Genomic DNA, 20,624 nt, shown 5'->3' with positions numbered 1-20,624 from the left:
CGCGATGAGCCCGCACCACCTTTAGTCCGGTCGGAGTTCTGAGATTGAGGAGAGGTCCATTGTGGGGGTCTAGTAGAGTCTTATGAGAAGAAGTCTACGCGGCTAGCCTGGCTAGAACCAATACCCATCACCTCCATCCATTCCTCAGCATCCGCAGGCCTTTCAAAAAAGTGTATTTTTTGTCATGGACAATTTTCAGCCTGGCAGGGTATAAAAGCGCATATTTGAGTTGCGCTTTCTGGAGCTTTTTCTTTACGGCTTGATAGGATGATCTTTGTCTTTGCACTAAAAAAATATAGTCCGCATACAAGTAGATGCGTTGATTTCGAACTGGATCAGTGCCTTTTCTCTAGCTTTTTGTAAGAGGGTATCACGGTCTCAATAGTTGAGAATTTTTACTATCAGAGGGCGAGGTGGTGCTCCAGGCCTAGGTGAACCTGTTGGGATCCTATGGGCGCACCCCACGCAGAAGTATAGGGAGAGCCCCTCAGGGCTACTTGGTCCTTAACCCCTTCCATGCTGATGACGAACCCCAGCCGTCATACACTACGGTGCTCGTGTGCTGATGACGGCTGGGGTTCGTCACGGCCCGCCCCTGTTCGTGTTGTTTACAGCACACCAGGGGAATCACGGCCACATGGAAAGGGTTAAACCACTGCTCCATAAAGTCAGCTGCCTTATTCCCTTCGCTACGTTCCGGTAGACCAATAACACAAATGTTATTGCGTCTATTTCTGCCCTCCGCGTCTTCCACCCGATCCATAAGTGTTGTCACCTGTTGTTGAAGTTGCTGCAATGTGGAGGAGTGGTCCGTAACCTGTGGTGTGTGATCCGCAATGGATTGGCCGTGGGCCTTGACCGTGTCTGCTAGCTTGCTATGATGCGCTTTAAGTAGCGTGAGGCCTGTGGTGAGGGTACCAATCTGTGATTCAAGCGCCACTCGAGATTCATGGATCTCCTTGAGGATAAGATCTAATTTGTCTGGTGCACCGCCAACATGATCAGTAGAAGCCATTCCAGGTGAGGGGGGTCGGTTAAGGCGTCCCAGCATGTCGGAGGACAGGTCCGGTCTCTGTTGACCTTCTAGTATTTTTGGTCTGTTTCTACACATGGTGTGGCTGTCGCATGCGGCCTGGCGCCAGTCCCCTCAGCAGGAAGTCTAGGATAAGGGGTGTCGCACCATTTTCGTGGGTAGTGTATCGCCTGCAATGTAGGGGACAGGAGAAATTCTGCCGTGGTCCAAGGTCAGCATTGGCTTTGGCGAGACCGGTGTATTCAGGGGCGTCAAACAGGATCACCGTCTGGTGAATGTCAAAGTACACCTCCTATGCGATGTGTAGGCCCAGCACCAGGGGGGGCAAGTGTCTGTGTCCAGTGACAGGAGCTTTGGGTTGCAGCAGAGAGTACTCTGTGGACAGTACTGTGGGGTCTGAAAAGTTGCCTCGACCCACGATCCTCAAGTACCAGTGTACTGTGGGGGAGTGTCTCCAGGGGCCCCTCGTTCCGTCAGGCCTCGGGGTGATGTGTGGGGGCCTGGGCAAGGTCTTAGTACTACGGCACTCACCGCCGATGCAGTCTCGGGGGTCCTTTCTTATGGGGCTTTCCTCATTCCCTCCGCACTCCAGCCTCCACTCAGTACAGGTACTCCCGCCCAGTCCATCGGGGGTCCCAACAGAGCAACTCCCCCCAATGAGACAGTAGGTACAGATGGGGGCCCACCCAGTCCGCAACAGCAGGGTTCGCCACAGGCAGTCCTAGCACCGCGTCTGCAGTATTTCGCGGCAGTCTGCCCCTTCCGGCCCCGCTCCCGACAGGGCCCGGGACTCTGTATTTAGCCAGTCCCGGTCAGATGGAACAAAAGGCAGGCGGGGGACAGCACTGCGGGACCCAACGACCTCCACACTCATCGCGGCAGTCCCCGACTCACCCACTCAGTGGGACACCCCCATCTTTCCGCCGCATGGCCGTAGGCGGCAGCGCCGCGGATAAGCAGGGCCACAGCCCACCAGGGGTCCTACGCCGGGCGTCCGCTCCACGATGGTAGCTGCAGGGTGGGCAAGGACCGCCACGGACCGGGACTGGAAGGAAGGGAGCCGCCGTACCGCAGACCAAGAGGTCAGCTCCGTACCGTAGCCCAAGTAGCGAGGCACGCCACGTTCGGGCTCCTCCTCTGCTCCAGGCCCCAGCTTCCAGTGATAGCAATCAGCTTACAGGCCCCAGACTGTTCCAGCGATGCCGGGCAGCCACCGACGCCGCTCCAGGTACTTCTCTGCGCAGCGGGGGCTCCGATGTCTTAATATTAGGGTCCCCAGGCTTGTAGCCGCTAGGAACACGGCATAAATAGGGATAGTCCCCCCTGATGGGTCCGGAGCACAATCAAGCTATGACCGCCATCTTAGACGGCTAGCCATGCCCCCAAGCAGTATCTTCTTAATGGACATTGTGGAGAGTCCTTAATTCCCCCAGGATTATGATCTTTAAATATTATGGACTCTATTCTTAAAGAAATATGTAAATCTTCCACCATAGATTTTCTTCCACATTTGGGTGAAAATGTAGAGTCTTTATAATTAGCACAAATTTACAAGAGTGCACCTGGAAACCTGTGACATTTAAAGGGTTGCAGGAGCGCGCCTAGAAAACACAAGTGAATTCTCAATTTTGTTTTGAGGCAGTTGTGAACGCATAAGTTTACATCGTACAATTATGCATGCAAAGATTCCGTTGCATTCGTGTAATTACACTTGAATGTATTTATTTTGCTCTCCAGGTAAACATATTTTCCTCATGGAGAAACACATTTCCATACAACACTAACCATTTTGGTGTTTCCCTGCCCAGTCTCACGATGGAATGGGATGCATGCTTTCCCCTGAAAGGAGTACATTTCCAAAAGTTTCATTCAAAGATGGGAATTGCCTGAAAAACCTGTTTCTGAAGAGCTACAACCTCTCACTTCCTCCTCCACCCAGTGGTAACGGGCAAACTGGGAACTTCTCAGGAGACTGGGGTGTGGGCAACCCTCTGTCAGCACCCTTCCAGGCGAATCGGGTATAAAAATGTAATAGGCGTCAGTTCATGACCGATTTTGAAAATGACTTTGCTTAATTAAGTACAGTTATGGTTTGTTCACTCCTTGGTAAATCAAGTTTCAACGGTGGAGCAGATGTTTCCTTTAATGAGCAGACAGGATGTTGGGCAAAGTTTCTTTTTTATTAGACCACACACAACATTTGACGCAATAAGTGCATCTTTTTTCGCTTCTATTGTGAATTCTTCATTTTTAAAGAGGATACATTATTTATTAACTATTTTTCAGGTGTGTCCTGAATGAATGAGGGAGGCCCGAGGTCCCTGCAGGGGACCCCATAGGAGGGCAAACCCCGTAGTAGGGCGCAGGGAAACGAGGCCAGCCCAGGGGAGGGAAGGGGGGCGGGGTCACCCAAGGTAGGCCAACCCCAGGCTTCCGGGACGGTTATAGGGGGAGCCCCTCCCTCTTGGCGCCCTCTTTGCTGCTGCCCCCTCCATTGCTCGGCTGTACAGGCTGCTCCTCGCCAGCCTAAGGCCCCCTAGCCTCTTTAGGCCCCCTCCCGCTCTCCCCCCTCAACACAGGACGCGAGGCCCGCAATTTCTGCTCCATAGGAGGTAAGGGATTATGAGGCCTCCCCCCCGGCCCCGTCCTCGGGAGTATCCGAGTCGACAGGGCTCCGTGGTTCTACCACGGGGGAGCCCAAAGATCCGTTGTATGTGGCGTGTGGGGTCTGTGGTGCGGGCAGAGGTATTGAGGAGGTCCCATGGCGCCCTTGGGATGAGGTGTGCTGAGAGGTAACGTGTTCGAGTGGCGGGGATCGACGTGTGGGTCCGCCGCCATTGCAAACGACATTGAGGTATAGGGGTGGCGGGGAGCGGCTTGTGGCTCCACCGACACCGCGACCTGCAGCAAAGAGAAGGGGCGGGTTGAAGCGAGGGGATGGAGTGCTTTAAGCGGACCGAGCAAAACTTACCCCACCGGCTCGAAACAGCGGGAGAGAACGTGTCCCCACGGCCAACGCTGCCGACTTTGGAGCTCTGAGCAACGGGGTTCGAGCCAAGCATCCGCTCAATATCTGCGATATTAGGCATCGGGCGCGGGGCATGCCGAGTGCGTGCTGGCGAGGCACGGCCAGGCCGCCGTGGGCCTTCTGCCAGGGTCGCAGGATAGCACCTAACGCAAGCGAGGTGAGGGTCGAGGCACGAGGGGGGCTTCCCCCCTGCCTGGCTCCGTGTGTGAGCTGCGCTGCCCTGTCTTTCTCCTTTGTATGGAGCGCCACCCTGCTGGTTCCATGCTCTGCCCCTCTTTGCATTGATGGCCTGCCTTTTGCTCTTTGCAGTAGGGCTGGCCTATCACGTCCAGGGCCTGTTGTATCTGATTGTATCGCTGGAGATAATTCCTCCTTGAACAATGGTCTTTCAGGACAACTCGCAATGAAGGGAAAAACATCTGTTTCCAATCTTGTTCCGGGATAGCAGGGCCTGGGCGCTCTGACGCCTTCGGGTAAAGTCTGCGCTATACAAAATGCATGAATAAATAAATAAGGAACTTTGGAGTCCTACCAGCCGGGAAGGGGATGCCTTAGGCGTGCAGTTGGGCCGCAGGTAGTCAGCAGTGAGTACCGGAAGGTTCGAGCTGGCGATCGGCAGCGACGGGCGGCAGCCATGCGGCGGGGCTGCCTTAGGTCACATGCTGACTCTATCTCGGCTCCCCCCGGGCCCGTCCTTGGGCTATACTCCAGTAAAGGGAGCGAAATATTACGTTAATTTGGTAAAGGGTTTACAAGAATGGCCCGCCATTTAGGTAGCATTCCCGTATACGTGATACAGGAACACAAATGGTCCCAGTTCCAAAGGATTGAATTTACGACTTTTAATGAACGCTAAGGGCCAAATGACTCCAGGTCAGCAGGAACATCGTTACCTACCCAGTGCCTGATTCCATTTAGAGTCGCTTGCTTTCAGACGTTGTAGTATAATTGTTTCAGTTGGGAATACCCAATCATTGGCATTGTTTCAGACTTACTAAGAATTTTGCAATCGGACCTGTTGTGTGCATTTAATTTTGTCAAACACCCCTCACCCTAGTTTGCTTAAACGGGCCGGGTGGCCGGTACCGAATCTTCATATCCCCATCTGAACGCATCACTGATTGGTAAGCTGGTGGGGTGAGTGATGCAACCGTAGGAGAGAGCTGTGTGTAACTGGAGGGACACGGGTTCGAATCCAGGCAGGGCTATGTACCATCCAATTTTCTGTGGTCGATAAAATGACTTCTATCTAGGGGTTAATTATACCACCGGTCCGGGGTGGCAACGCAGCGTGTACAGTCTCTGTCAAGGCAGTACCGCCACGGTTGACTGTTTGGCTGCCCCATGCCGCAGTGGTTCCGTTGTGATTTATAAGGGCACGATCCGGCTTGCGGTCATGCGGAAGGGTCAGACCCAGCCTTCAGCGGGGCTCCCGGGGGCCGCATCATTTCAGGCTGCATTTAAGCGGCACAACCGGGGTCGCGCACAGCACAGCGGCTCGAGGCCAGGCAGGGGGAGCAGCCGATGTAGCGTCAGGTCAACTGGCCGCACTTCAGCGAGCCCATAGCGACATCGTCGCAAGGGATTAGGCTAGACACCGCGCTCCCCCGCTCTCAAAGTGCCACTAGTTGATTCTAAAGCATCGTAATTAAACAACAACGACACAAGTCTGAAGGGGAAGTCACTCTTTTGCAGACCGCTTGGCGGCATTTGAGGGTTAGTTCCATAATTAAAAATAGATAAATCCAACAAATGAGTGTCGAAATAATAGAAGCAGCCCCCGTTGCTATGCACTGAACGGTGACCTACCTGGGAGTGCCAATAGAAGCAGCCCCCGTTGCTATGCACTGAACGGTGACCTACCTGGGAGTGCCAATGTGCACCCCTGGGCACTGTCACTGTGAGAGGAAACTAGAACACGTGTGGCGCATCTTGTGGAAAGCAGGGAGAGGTTGACCCGAGGCATAGGACAGATGTGTAACAGTCTCTTACTATCTGAGTACAAACTAGTTCAGAAGGACATAGGACGAAGTCATGGTGGTCACGAGGCACAGGCCTCATAAAGGGTAGCGTGTTGGAAGCGCCCATGCGAAGCCATTCAATAGGGATGTGGCCACCTGTTATCCCGAAAGGATATTGATACCAAAATAGGCCTCGTTAAATGGTTGGGGTGACATGGAAGGGGTGCGCTTGGGTAAGAGGCCCTGGTGATGGATTTGCCCCTGTGGCAGCAAATCTTGCATTGCTGCAAACCCCCTCCCCCCCACCCCCATAAACCGGTCGCAAAACCATGATAGATGAGAACGCAACAAACAACCACGACAAGGCCAATAGCCCTGACCAGTTGTAGGTGCAATGCTACTTTGTATTATATACCTGGATGCAGTGACACAGGCAGCAAAATTCCAGACGAGCGGCACACCTTGCTAAGCTCAGATTTACAGCTTATGTGCGGCCACTTCACTATTGGAGCCCACCCAGTTTTCCATCCCAAATAAAGACCAAACAAGAACATATCGCACCTCTCGGGGTGTATCAAACAAAGATCCGGTACTTGATTTACCATCAGGAAGGCAGGGATTCACCCCCACTTCCCTCTGGTTTGCTAGTAGCTCGAGCACGCGCAAAGTCTTGAAATAGTTGCCATACAAAGCAGTCAACTAAGCTCATGCTCCAATGTATTAAAGTGTTTACAACACTTAAGTGTGTCACCTACTACATCTGATTAGATTTCTGCAGTTAGAAGGAGTTATAGGAAGTGAGATTTCTAATACCGGCCAGGCTGGGTGCGGTTCCCTTCCCATGGTCCGGGTCATTGCTCTCGGTGCCCGCACCCGGGGCGGGCGGTGCGGGACGTCAGAAGGTTATCAGAGCCAGCACTGAGAATTGCCCAGGCCAAGGAGGGTCCCACCACCTTCGGGGCATATAGGGGTAATATGCAAGGGGAAGACATCGCAGATACGTTCAAAATGCATATTGTGAGCACACAGGTGTGCCTTGCAGGAAGTGTTTACCTAGCTTCTGCAGAGGATTGAACGGAGGAAAGCGGAAGGAAGGGAACAAACGTGCATTATGGGTGCTGTAGTATTGCCTTACTTCAGTTGACCCAATTTAACCAGCAATCCCAAAAACAGGTTGACAAAGGAAAGTCCAATACTGAAACTTTCCTTGGCGCTCCAGGTAACCATATCATGTATCTATATACATTTATAATAACACTTTATTATCAGTATAACTTGCAGATGTATTTAGCGCAAACATGACTTGAGCACCAGTTTTGTTACACAAGTACAATTTATATTATGGGAGGCACAGGGAGATTGGCAAGCTAGCGGGCAGACCTCCTTCTGTAGGAGATAAAGCGGGGGTTCGGCACACACAACTCCTGCTTTAAGTATGCCACTTGCATAGCGGGAACGTGGCCAGGAGAGTTAATGCTTTCGAATAGATAAAATTACATATACAACTTTGCCATATTATCAGCAAGAAGGTTAGCCTTGCCATAGTTTTAGGGCTTATTTAGGAATCAGTAAGGCAAAATACATAAAATATATCATAACAAAAGTTTGCCCCATGCATCCTGATGTTAAGTACAAAGAATTCAGTACAGTTCAATAGTACATCCAGCATAGATCTGTCTTCTAAGAGTGAGAGAGAGCGTTCAGTTTAGGTAGAAATTTCCGTCCTTTTGCAGGACGGCAGACAAAGGATTGCACACATTACTACACAAGTACTTAGTTCATAGGCTAGGACCATTGGTCAGCAAGCGGCTAGAACGACAGGCGTCAAGAATAATTTTGCTTTTAAATATATTTAAGGATCTTCCCATAAGACCAATACATTGGATTCAGAGGTCCTCAGTTGTTCCAGGTGACGTGAACTATATCGCTGTTCATTGTGCGGTCTGGGACTGTTAGGTGGTTCTGGGTTAAGGACATCTTAGTTACATAGAATAGGAAACCCCCAATCTTTCCGTGGGAAGCTCATAGTATTAGAGCTAAGGCAACAACAATTATGCAGGTATCGCAACGTCACATTTATCGAAACAAGCTTATGCTAACGGGGCAGTGCAGATAAGCGAATACAGCTCAAACATAATACGAGGCCAGCACTTGGGCTCTCGCCTGCTGGTGCAGAGCAGCAAGCCCTGCTGGCAATAATACCATTCAACGGTAGTCTATTCAGAACACCGAACATGTTACCTACCCATAAGCAAGACACATACGGCATGACCCCCTTTTTAGTTATTAATAAGACACATGTTCATAGGGAAACTATATGCGGCAGAACATACTTGAGTTGTATACATAAATGCAGTAAGCGTTTCAAGCACGGTCTTGGACTGATAGGTTATCCTTGGCTAGGGACATCTTAGTTACAAAGACTAAAAACTTTCATTATTTCCATGGGAAGCTCACAATTAGCGGAGCAAAGGCATCAACAACAATTATGCGGTGTATTGTGACGTCATCTTAAAATTGTAGACGGTTCAAGTTCATGGCAATGTATGCAAAACACAAACCCGATTTTGCACATTAGAAGCATAAAAATAGTAAAACAATGTTCATACAGGCACAGGGGTGAAGAAAACACTGCCATGGCCCTCGTGCCACACAAGAGGTATCATCTCACCCGAATAATGCCTATTTTAGGTGGCTGTTAGAGAATTTGTGACCGGTTGCTCCGGCCTGTTAGGAAGTTTACTAGCTTCAGTCGGGCCAGCCTGCAGCTACCCCCAGGTGTACCAATTTTAAAGAATAATTTGGCAAATAAATTTGAAAGAGCTGGCCGTTAGTTCATTGCTTAGGCCACAAAGTGATTCCAACTGGTAGAGCCCTTGCGCGCAGGTTAGCCAAGACAGCAAAAAAATAAAACGCAGACACCATCAGATGAGGCTGAGCTTGGGGGTTAAAGAAGCCATTAGGAGGTGGGGGGACTTCCCGGAGCAGTTCAATGGCTCCGTTTCCCGGAGCAGTTCAATGGCTCCGTGATATGGAGGGATCCCTGGACCAGCAGACAGGAGCTGACGGTGTTTACTGACGCGTCAGGCAGGGATGGTTTCGGCGCAATATTAGACATGGAATGGGATGGAAGAAGAAAAAGTTAACTGCCAATATAACGGTATTGGACCCTTCCCACTTATAGTCGCTTTCCACCGCTGGCCTGCCTTGTTAACTGCAAAAAGGGTGGTCCCTTCCCACTTATAGTCGCTTTCCACCGCAGGCCTGCCTTGTTAACTGCAAATAGGCCGGTCTCCTGTCTGCCATCGGGCATCAGACCAGGCGGTTAGGTCCACATTATATGCAACCTGGGCGGCGCTCTAAGGTTGGGCTAGTGTGATGCCTAAGCAAGCAGCCCATAGGCCCCCCCCCATCGATTACAGGGACTACAACTGCTACAAAAGACATGAGACCAGCAAGTGTAACATGCCCGGTTAGCAGATCTATGGTAGGGAACGTGTAGACAAGGAAAGCATAAGCACTCTATTATAGCTGGACCAAAGACTTTGCGCCGTCTTCTATTACTGGTCGCTTGATTGTTTATTGGTATTTTATCTGTACATGACTGCTATCCTATTATTCTATTGACTATCATATTGTACCCAATAGTTAGTCACCCTCCTGCTGCCCCTCCCCCCGGTTCCTGTAAGCGATCTGATATCTGCAAAGATCTTGTTCGCGCTATATAAAACTTTGAATAAATAAATACCATAGGTAAAGTGGCTTGTACAGGCGACAAGAAACAATTTAATTTTCCGCGGGATTTATAGGTCCCCAAAAGGTATCCAGGTGACGTGAACTGTAACACCTTGACAGAGCCGCTGGGACTGATAAGTGGTCCTCGGTCAGGGGCTCCTTAGTTACAAAGACTAGGAATCTTCATTCGTTCCAAATTAGAGAGCTACTATAACAACTATGCGGTGTATCGCAAAGTCTTATAAATTCAATGACAGTACGATGTCAACTTATGCAGCACAAATCTGATTTTTCACAGGAGGAGCATAAGAAGAGGTAAAACAGTTCTCTTCTTTAGTTCACTGCTTATGCTGCCTTAGGAATAGGCAATTTTCACTCGCGCAGGCATGCCTTTGGGCCCCCGGGATGGCTATCTTACAGTAAGGGTCTCGGCCGGGTCCCCCTAACAAAGTTATTTAGGCACCTGTATTGTAGCTGAACTTCCTTGCATTGATAGGGACACAGGTCGATTTGCTCGTCTCACAGTTCTGGCTTGCATGTCACTTAGATCTGGCAGGTACTAGTGAACCGGTTCTGCTGCAAGTAAAGAATGAACAAACTAACGATGCATTATGGGGGGCAGTGTGAGCATCAGCAAGCGTGACAAGGCTGTCTCTCAACTGGCACGCGGCCACTTCACCAGAGTCCGCTCAACTACAACACATACATGCAAAATCATTTTAGAACCCCGTGCAGGTACCTAACACCAAGTGAGTAACGCATAGGTAAACAATTACATCTGGCCCTGCAACACTGAGTGGGGATGGCATGGCCTCTGGTGGTCAGAGATAACTCCGAGACCCTATGGCACGGGGCGAAATCCCATGAGGTGATGGTAGTTGCCCGCAAGCGCACAAACGCAGCCAAGTGTAAATTCACGGAGAGGCGGGGTTGGTTTCCATGAGGCACGGCCTCCTGCATGTGTAATCCTTGCCAAGCTACGGGCTGCTGGGGATTCGACAGGGTACACTGTGGCGATATTCTTACCAGGCTGGGGGAAGCTCTGGAAACAGCGGGGGCAGATAGACGAGAACTAGGGAGCTAGTGATAAGGGAGGACTAAGGCTAGGTAGTGGGGGCTCTGGGCGCAGCGGGTGCCACGCCCAGGGCTGTGGAGAAGTTACAAGGCGATCCCCCATGCAGTAAGCAACAATCAGTGTACAGAGTTCCCCAAGGAGAGCTAGGAATTTTAGCTCAGCCAATATTCTCTCTCACTCAATTAGACAGGGGGTGATGTGAGGGTCTAGAGTGCATGATGTAGACCCATATTCCAGAATGTAGGGATACCTCACACAGGCTACCGGCAGGACTACAACTGTAGCCCCAGCCGATGGTCGTCCAGCGTCATCATCGGTATCCTGCTCCTTCGGCAGGCTGGCGGTGCAATGCCCGTCGGGCAGCGATGGGAGCTGCACTTTGGTGGAGATCTTCTATTCTGGGCCAGCGGGTGTGTGGGTGTGAGGGGCCTAAGGGAGTGCAATCGTGAGCATGGTGGTGTAGTTAAAAAAAGTCAGTAGAGTCCTGTAGGTAATTATTTTAATAGTCAGGCTCACTGCTTTGATTAAAAGTTACAGGGGTATTAAGGGGTGGTAAGCAATGAGACCAACCCTTACTCAACCCTTATAGTGAAAAAACGGTCGACATGTTTCACGCCCTAAGGGCGATTCATCAGGACCTCGGTGCTCATAAAATTGCTCGGATCCTCTAGGTTAGGAGGACACCAGTATACGACCTGTGAAAGTGTCGTACAGAAATGGTTCCACGCAGGGGACTTCCTGGGAACTGAAAGAGAATGAAAAGAGACAACAAAACAGACACAGATGATGGCACCATTAATCTGACTTTAGATACATCTTATTCGTGCCTATGTTCAGAGTGTCAGAACATGCGTGCCCAGTGGGTGACCCTGTCTAAGAAGTGACAGCGTCAGGTGCTATTGTGAGAGGGAGAGGGTCAGATTTCAATCAATTAAGTGCGTGTGAGCGACTCGCACTGTGTTATGCTGCCGTTCTGGTTCGCTATAACTTGCATGCCTAAAACATGCCGTTATCTCGGCTCTGCAGCATACATGGTGGATTTGGTCATCACGTGGCAAGATCAGTGTCAATCATACATCTCAGGGTAATCAGGCGACGTGTGACAACAGTTTGCAAAGGTAGTGGTCTCAAATTTTAAGCCATAGACAGTAAAAGCGCCACACAGAACAAACCAAAAATCGTAGTTTGACATTCTGTAGAAATGTAACTTCGTACGCTGGTAAGATGGTCGTATAAACCAGCGCGCGTAGGGGGTGCGTGTGTATCCGACTCCGATAGCGAGGGAGGCGGGGAACCAAAAGCAAACGCCCTTAACAGCCTTGTAGCGTGGGTGGAATAGTTATACAAATCGGCGGTGCACTTACCCTTACTGTTTCCTCATGGAAGCCTCACGAGCTGTCCAGGTGGGGCCAGCAGCGAGTGAGGAGGTCCTGAGGGGAAAGAAGAGGAGAGCAGCCCGCGGGAGATTAAGGGGAAAGTAAAGCCAACCGGGCTACCGCGATCAGAGTTTGAGGAAGACTGCGTGTAATGGCAGTTCGCGAGCGGTGTTACGGCCCAACACCTTACCTCAAAGGTCGCTGCAGGCAGGCTTCTCTGCACCTACCCCTCCCACAGGAAACCAGATATCTGGACAGCCGGCACGGTAGTCAGGCAATCTCCGGGTTAGATAAGGGAAAGGCGCGCGCACTGCGAGGGTGTGTCCGTCGAGTTGCTAGGTGACGGCACGCAAAGGTAAACAGAGAAGAGGGGTTTGCTTAAGGACAGCGCAGGCCGGGCATAGTAAGGCGGGCGCCATCTTGGAATGGACTAAGGTGTCTTAATAAGGCATACACAGGCATGTGAAAGTGGACAACGTGTCCAGAATCATGACTATCTGGCGAGTGTCGTCCAGGGCACCCCATCATTTAATCCCAACGTTTCGCACTGCAATCGGTGTATCCATCTCTGTTCATGTTTGAAGAGTGCTTGTTGGTTGAGGTGTGGTAGTGACTCAATAACAGTCCATCGAATGCTTTCTGGAGGGTGGTTCTTATCCTTGCAATGGTCATAGAGTTTAGTGTGTGTTTTACGACATCGAATGTTGCTGTTATGCTCCATGATCCTTTGCTTGACGGGGCGCATGGTCATCCCGATGTATAACAATTCACAGGGGCAGATCAAAACATAAATGCACCTGGAGCTGTTACAGTTCGTATGTTTGCTAAAGGTCCATGTGAAATTGTTATTAAGTACAATGGTCTTGCCCTGGATAGTCTGTGGGCATACGACGCAAGTACCACAGCGATAATGTCCAGTTACTGGAGGCAAGTCCCAAAGTGTATTGACAGCTTGAACGGAGGTTTTCTTGGGACGGGTATGGATAAGGGTGTCTTTAAGGTTTGCCGTCCTCTTAAAAGCAAAACGTGGACGTGGTAACTCCATCCCTGCGGAGTTGAGAATGCCCCAGTGAGTGTTGACAGTTTTTTTGATAAATGAGGAATTTCTGGTAAATGAGGTAACACAGGTGATCTTGTCGTCTGGTACCTTGGGATGCACCTCAAGTAGGGCCTCTCTGTTGTTATTGAGGGCTCTTTTGGTAGAATCTTTCAAAAGGCGGGTGGGATACCCCCGGTCCAGGAGTTTGCTTTGTAGGGAACGTGCTTGTCGTTTGTAGTCATTGGTTGAACTACAATTTCTCCGAAGGCGGAGAAATTGACCGAATGGTAGATTGTCCCTCAGGGATCTCGTATGGTGGCTATTGTAAGGCAACAAACTGTTCCTGTCAGTCTCCTTTTTATAGAGGGTGGTGCTAATCGTGGTGGGTTCCAGTACTATTGTAAGGTCCAAATAAGGGATGGATTCACTTGAAATAGTGCCCGTGAATTTGAGAAACGGGTCTTGTTGGTTTATCCAAGTGCAGAACGCCTCACAGGTCATCCGGTCCCCCTTCCAAAACACCAAAATATCGTCAATGTATCGACGCCAGCACGTGAGATTCTCACGGAACGGATTGTGTTCTGGGGGGTAGATGCATCTTTCCTCAAACGATGCCATGTAGATGCAGGCCAGGCTCGGCGCAAAGGTCGAGCCCATAGATGTCCCGCGAATCTGGTGGTACAAGTTCGACTCGTATTTGAAAAAATTCTCGGTAAGCGCAATATGTGCCAATTCCATAATGAAGGAAACTGGAGTAGGGGACAACCACTCCTCTTGCCGGAGGAGGGATTCCACCGATTCGAGCGTTGCCTGTTGGGGTATATTCGTGTACAACGCTTCAACGTCGAGTGTTAGGAGAAAATCGATGTCCTCTCTACCGTCCATGTCGTTGATAAGACGAAGCACATCTCTAGTGTCCTGTAGGTAAGACGGGATGAGTTTGACCAGAGGTTGCAGGAAGGCATCACAGAATTGAGAGAGGGGTTCTAAGATAGAACCGATGCCAGACACGATGGGTCTTCCTGGGACTGGGGTGATGCCTTTGTGTATTTTAGGCAAAATGTAGAAGTATGGTATGACAGGGTCTGTTGTTACCAGAAATTCTGCCTCTTTTTTGCTCAACCATCCGTTGGTCTCTGCTTCAATAACCAGGGACATCACGGTAGTCGTCAGACGGTTAGTAGGATCCTCTGTCAATAATCTGTAATGGTTTGAATTTGACAGTTGACGTCTGCATTCCAGATCGTAATCGTCGTAGTCAAGAATGACAGTGGCACCCCCCTTGTCAGCTTGCTTGATTACAATGGAGGTATCCTTGCCAAGCGAGGAAGCTGCCTGTCTCTCAGCATTGGATAAATTGTTGAATGGTTTAGTTGATGGTACGTTCCTCATGGTTCTCAGAACTGCTCTTTCGAACGTCAGGACCTCTGGGGGGACCATCCCATCAGTAGGAGTGAATGTGGATGGTTTCCTGAGGCCCGTGTCTTCACAGGGGATGTCTGGTTGATTGTCAAAAAATGCCCGGAGACGTACCTTCCTGAAGAATTGCTTCAGTTCTATCATTTCCTGAAATGAGTCGGGGGTCGGTGTGGGGACAAACCCAAGCCCTTTTTCCAGGACCGTCTTCTCTGCGGTAGTGAGGGTTCTTTTGGAGAGATTCACGATCAGGCTCTTCTCCCTCTGGACGTCGTGCTCCTGGTCTCCACCCCCGTCGGTTCTGGCGTCTGGTCTTGCCATTGAACACCCTTGTTCCCGCCTCGCTTTCGCCCTCTTCCTCTGCCCCAACCTCTGCCTTGAAAAGGAGGCGGATTAAGGGGGTAGAATTGCGGGGGGCCCTGAGGGTAAAACGGATATTGCCATGGTGGGGGTACATTCGGGGGGCCATGGAACATTGGTCCTTGATGGTATCCTTGCTGCCATGGACGTGTAGGTCTTGCATTTCTCGCCGGGTAACCTCCGCTGGAGTCGCTGCTCGAGGAGCCACGCCTAGTGTCTGTGTTCGAACTCTCATCCGAGGAATAGTTATTCTTTTTCCCTCTGAAGCCTTCTTTGAGGTAGGGGTATACCTTTTCCTTTGCGAACTTAGCTATGTCCTTCTCCAATTTAGTGGTTTTTTGTTTGAGCAAGAAATCATAGTGTTCAGTCATCTCCTGGTTGATCTCAGTGAGTTTAGTTGTGAATGCTGTTTTGTTGTTTTTAGAGGTGGCATTTTTCATGGTCGCTTCTAAGGCAGAGATCTTTTCCTGAAGTGCCTCGGATAATCGTTTGGCAGTCTGGCTAATCAGGAACAGCAGGTCCTTGGTACATTTCCAGGAGACCTGGCACCAGTCTACCTTAAAACGGTTGTCATCCAGGAACAACCTAGGGACGATGTTTACAATTAGGCCCTGAGGTGCAATATTGCTCCTCAGGTACTCAGTCATCATTAGCCCGTGGATCGTTATCCTGATTAGTTCTTTTTTCATCTCACTCAAAGTGGACCACTCATTAGATGATGCTCCGGATGCTCCGGGTACAGCAGCAGGAGGATTATTGAGTAGGGAAGGCGTGTTCCTTAGTGTTTCAGCTATCGTGTCTTCATTAAAGCTGAGGCCCGGGACATCCTCCATGTTGGGGTGCAGTGTGGAAGGGGTGCCCTGAACTCGTGAGCCAGGACAGAGTGTCAAAAAACAACCCTAAAAAAGGGTGGATTAAGGGTTCACTGTGTGGCTTGGTCCAACGGACGAGAACTACTCGCCCCTGGTAACCTAATACAAAAATTCCCGTGCAAAAAGCACGCTGAAACTGATATCCCCCATGCAGGACAGGCGCAGGAACAGGACCTGAAGCCTCAGTGCAAATGCACAGCGCAGAGTCATATATAAGCCGAGGGGCCCTTCTTGGGGACTTGGTTCAAACGGCACCCCGTTAGTCCTTAGGGCGGTTGTAAGCCTGAGCAACCGGGGGTTTGCTAATAACGCCCCGCCTGGCTGGGCAAGGTGTGAGTTGACTCTCCCTTGTCTGGAGGGTGGGGCAGGTGGACGATAGGTCCACCGGTGGGAGGCTGGTGCCTCCTAGGTTCTACACCTGGCTAGGGCCATTGGTGTACGCTTCATTGGCTCAACTTCAGGGGCCCTGCAACAAGGGGTTGCGGGGTATAGGGGGGTCGCCTGTCAGTTAACCCGCTCTGTTATTTGTATCACAAATAAACCTGCAACTTCTTATTCCCAAACATACTTGTCTGTGTATCATTTGGGTGGTGAGGGTTGTGGGCGAGGTGTACCGATGCAACTACTATGAGGGAGGCCCGAGGTCCCTGCAGGGGACCCCATAGGAGGGCAAACCCCGTAGTAGGGCGCAGGGAAACGAGGCCAGCCCAGGGGAGGGAAGGGGGGCGGGGTCACCCAAGGTAGGCCAACCCCAGGCTTCCGGGACGGTTATAGGGGGAGCCCCTCCCTCTTGGCGCCCTCTTTGCTGCTGCCCCCTCCATTGCTCGGCTGTACAGGCTGCTCCTCGCCAGCCTAAGGCCCCCTAGCCCCTTTAGGCCCCCTCCCGCTCTCCCCCCTCAACACAGGACGCGAGGCCCGCAATTTCTGCTCCCCTCCCTACCGCTCACCCGCAGAAAGGGGGGAAGTGGGGAGGGGGGAATATGAATGTTGTATTTATGTTTTCTAGGTTGCAGGAGGAGTTACAAGGCGATCCCCCATGCAGGACAGGCGCAGGAACAGGACCTGAAGCCTCAGTGCAAATGCACAGCGCAGAGTCATATATAAGCCGAGGGGCCCTTCTTGGGGACTTGGTTCAAACGGCACCCCGTTAGTCCTTAGGGCGGTTGTAAGCCTGAGCAACCGGGGGTTTGCTAATAACGCCCCGCCTGGCTGGGCAAGGTGTCATCTCGGAAAGCGCCTGCTGTAGCAATTGCTCCCTCTTGATCTCATCGCTGCTGCTCCCGCGATGGGCCCGCACCACCTTTAGTCCGGTCGGAGTTCTGAGATTGAGGAGAGGTCCATTGTGGGGGTCTAGTAGAGTCTTATGAGAAGAAGTCTGCGCGGCTAGCCTGGCTAGAACCAATACCCATCACCTCCATCCATTCCTCAGCATCCGCAGGCCTTTCAAAAAAGTGTATTTTTTGTCATGGACAATTTTCAGCCTGGCAGGGTATAAAAGCGCATATTTGAGTTGCGCTTTCTGGAGCTTTTTCTTTACGGCTTGATAGGATGATCTTTGTCTTTGCACTAAAAAAGTATAGTCCGCATACAAGTAGATGCGTTGGTTTTCGAACTGGATCAGTGCCTTTTCTCTAGCTTTTTGTAAGAGGGTATCACGGTCTCAATAGTTGAGAATTTTTACTATCAGAGGGCGAGGTGGTGCTCCAGGCCTAGGTGAACCTGTTGGGATCCTATAGGCGCACCCCACGCAGAAGTATAGGGAGAGCCCCTCAGGGCTACTTGGTCCTTAACCCCTTCCATGCTGATGACGAACCCCAGCCGTCATACACTACGGTGTTCGTGTGCTGATGACGGCTGGGGTTCGTCACGGCCCGCCCCTGTTCGTGTTGTTTACAGCACACCAGGGGAATCACGGCCGCATGGAAAGGCTTAAACCACTGCTCCATAAAGTCAGCTGCCTTATTCCCTTCGCTACGTTCCGGTAGACCAATAACACGTATATTATTGGGTCTATTTCTGCCCTCCGCGTCTTCCACCCGATCCATAAGTGTTGTCACCTGTTGTTGAAGTTGCTGCAATGTGGAGGAGTGGTCCGTAACCTGTGGTGTGAGATCCGCAATGGATTGGCCGTGGGCCTTGACCGTGTCTGCTAGCTTGCTATGATGCGCTTTAAGTAGCGTAAGGCCTGTGGTGAGGGTACCAATCTGTGATTCAAGCGCCACTCGAGATTCATGGATCTCCTTGAGGATAAGATCTAATTTGTCCGGTGCACCGCCAACATGATCAGTAGAAGCCATTCCAGGTGAGGGGGGTCGGTTAAGGCGTCCCAGCATGTCGGAGGACAGGTCCGGTCTCTGTTGACCTTCTAGTATTTTTGGTCTGTTTCTACACATGGTGTGGCTGTCGCATGCGGCCTGGCGCCAGTCCCCTCAGCAGGAAGTCTAGGATAAGGGGTGTCGCACCATTTTCGTGGGTAGTGTATTGCCTGCAATGTAGGGGACAGGAGAAATTCTGCCGTGGTCCAAGGTCAGCATTGGCTTTGGCGAGACCGGTGTATTCAGGGGCGTCAAACAGGATCACCGTCTGGTGAATGTCAAAGTACACCTCCTATGCGATGTGTAGGCCCAGCACCAGGGGGGGCAAGTGTCTGTGTCCAGTGACAGGAGCTTTGGGTTGCAGCAGAGAGTACTCTGTGGACAGTACTGTGGGGTCTGAAAAGTTGCCTCGACCCACGATCCTCAAGTACCAGTGTACTGTGGGGGAGTGTCTCCAGGGGCCCCTCGTTCCGTCAGGCCTCGGGGTGATGTGTGGGGGCCTGGGCAAGGTCTTAGTACTACGGCACTCACCGCCGATGCAGTCTCGGGGGTCCTTTCTTATGGGGCTTTCCTCATTCCCTCCGCACTCCAGCCTCCACTCAGTACAGGTACTCCCGCCCAGTCCATCGGGGGTCCCAACAGAGCAACTCCCCCCAATGAGACAGTAGGTACAGATGGGGGGCCACCCAGTCCGCAACAGCAGGGTTCGCCACAGGCAGTCCTAGCACCGCGTCTGCAGTATTTCACGGCAGTCTGCCCCTTCCCGGCCCCGCTCCCGACAGGGCCCGGGACTCTGTATTTAGCCAGTCCCGGTCAGATGGAACAAAAGGCGGGCGGGGGACAGCACTGCGGGACCCAATGACCACCACACTCATCGCGGCAGTCCCCGACTCACCCACTCAGTGGGACACCCCCATCTTTCCGCCGCATGGCCGTAGGCGGCAGCGCCGCGGATAAGCAGGGCCACAGCCCACCAGGGGTCCTACGCCGGGCGTCCGCTCCACGATGGTAGCTGCAGGGTGGGCAAGGACCGCCACGGACCGGGACTGGAAGGAAGGGAGCCGCCGTACCGCAGACCAAGAGGTCAGCTCCGTACCGTAGCCCAAGTAGCGAGGCACGCCACGTTCGGGCTCCTCCTCTGCTCCAGGCCCCAGCTTCCAGTGATAGCAATCAGCTTACAGGCCCCAGACTGTTCCAGCGATGCCGGGCAGCCACCGACGCCGCTCCAGGTACTTCTCTGCGCAGCGGGGGCTCCGATGTCTTAATATTAGGGTCCCCAGGCTTGTAGCCGCTAGGAACACGGCATAAATAGGGATAGTCCCCCCTGATGGGTCCGGAGCACAATCAAGCTATGACCGCCATCTTAGACGGCTAGCCATGCCCCCAAGCAGTATCTTCTTAATGGACATTGTGGAGAGTCCTTAATTCCCCCAGGATTATGATCTTTAAATATTATGGACTCTATTCTTAAAGAAATATGTAAATCTTCCACCATAGATTTTCTTCCATATTTGGGTGAAAATGTAGAGTCTTTATAATTAGCACAAATTTACAAGAGTGCACCTGGAAACCTGTGACATTTAAAGGGTTGCAGGAGCGCGCCTAGAAAACACAAGTGAATTCTCAATTTTGTTTTGAGGCAGTTGTGAACGCATAAGTTTACATCGTACAATTATGCATGCAAAGATTCCGTTGCATTCGTGTAATTACACTTGAATGTATTTATTTTGCTCTCCATGTAAACATATTTTCCTCATGGAGAAACACATTTCCATACAACACTAACCATTTTGGTGTTTCCCTGCCCAGTCTCACGATGGAATGGGATGCATGCTTTCCCCTGAAAGGAGTACATTTCCAAAAGTTTCATTCAAAGATGGGAATTGCCTGAAAAACCTGTTTCTGAAGAGCTACAACCTCTCACTTCCTCCTCCACCCAGTGGTAACGGGCAAACTGGGAACTTCTCAGGAGACTGGGGTGTGGGCAACCCTCTGTCAGCACCCTTCCAGGCGAATCGGGTATAAAAATGTAATAGGCGTCAGTTCATGACCGATTTTGAAAATGACTTTGCTTAATTAAGTACCGTTATGGTTTGTTCACTCCTTGGTAAATCAAGTTTCAACGGTGGAGCAGATGTTTCCTTTAATGAGCAGACAGGATGTTGGGCAAAGTTTCTTTTTTATTAGACCACACACAACATTTGACGCAATAAGTGCACCTTTTTTCGCTTCTATTGTGAATTCTTCATTTTTAAAGAGGATACATTATTTATTAACTATTTTTCAGGTGTGTCCTGAATGAATGGCGGCAGCTCCGTTCCAGGGGTTGTAGGCAGGGCCCTCACAGGACACACAGGCATTTCCGACAGCCCCCTCTTCTGGTAGCCCTCATTCATGCAGCCATTAAAAAGGGG

This window comes from Lissotriton vulgaris, chromosome 1_1, assembly GCF_964263255.1.
Source record: "Lissotriton vulgaris chromosome 1_1, aLisVul1.2, whole genome shotgun sequence".
Classification (NCBI taxonomy): domain Eukaryota; kingdom Metazoa; phylum Chordata; class Amphibia; order Caudata; family Salamandridae; genus Lissotriton; species Lissotriton vulgaris.
The sequence above is the reverse complement of the archived record's forward strand: the minus strand, read 5'-3'. Positions refer to the sequence as shown.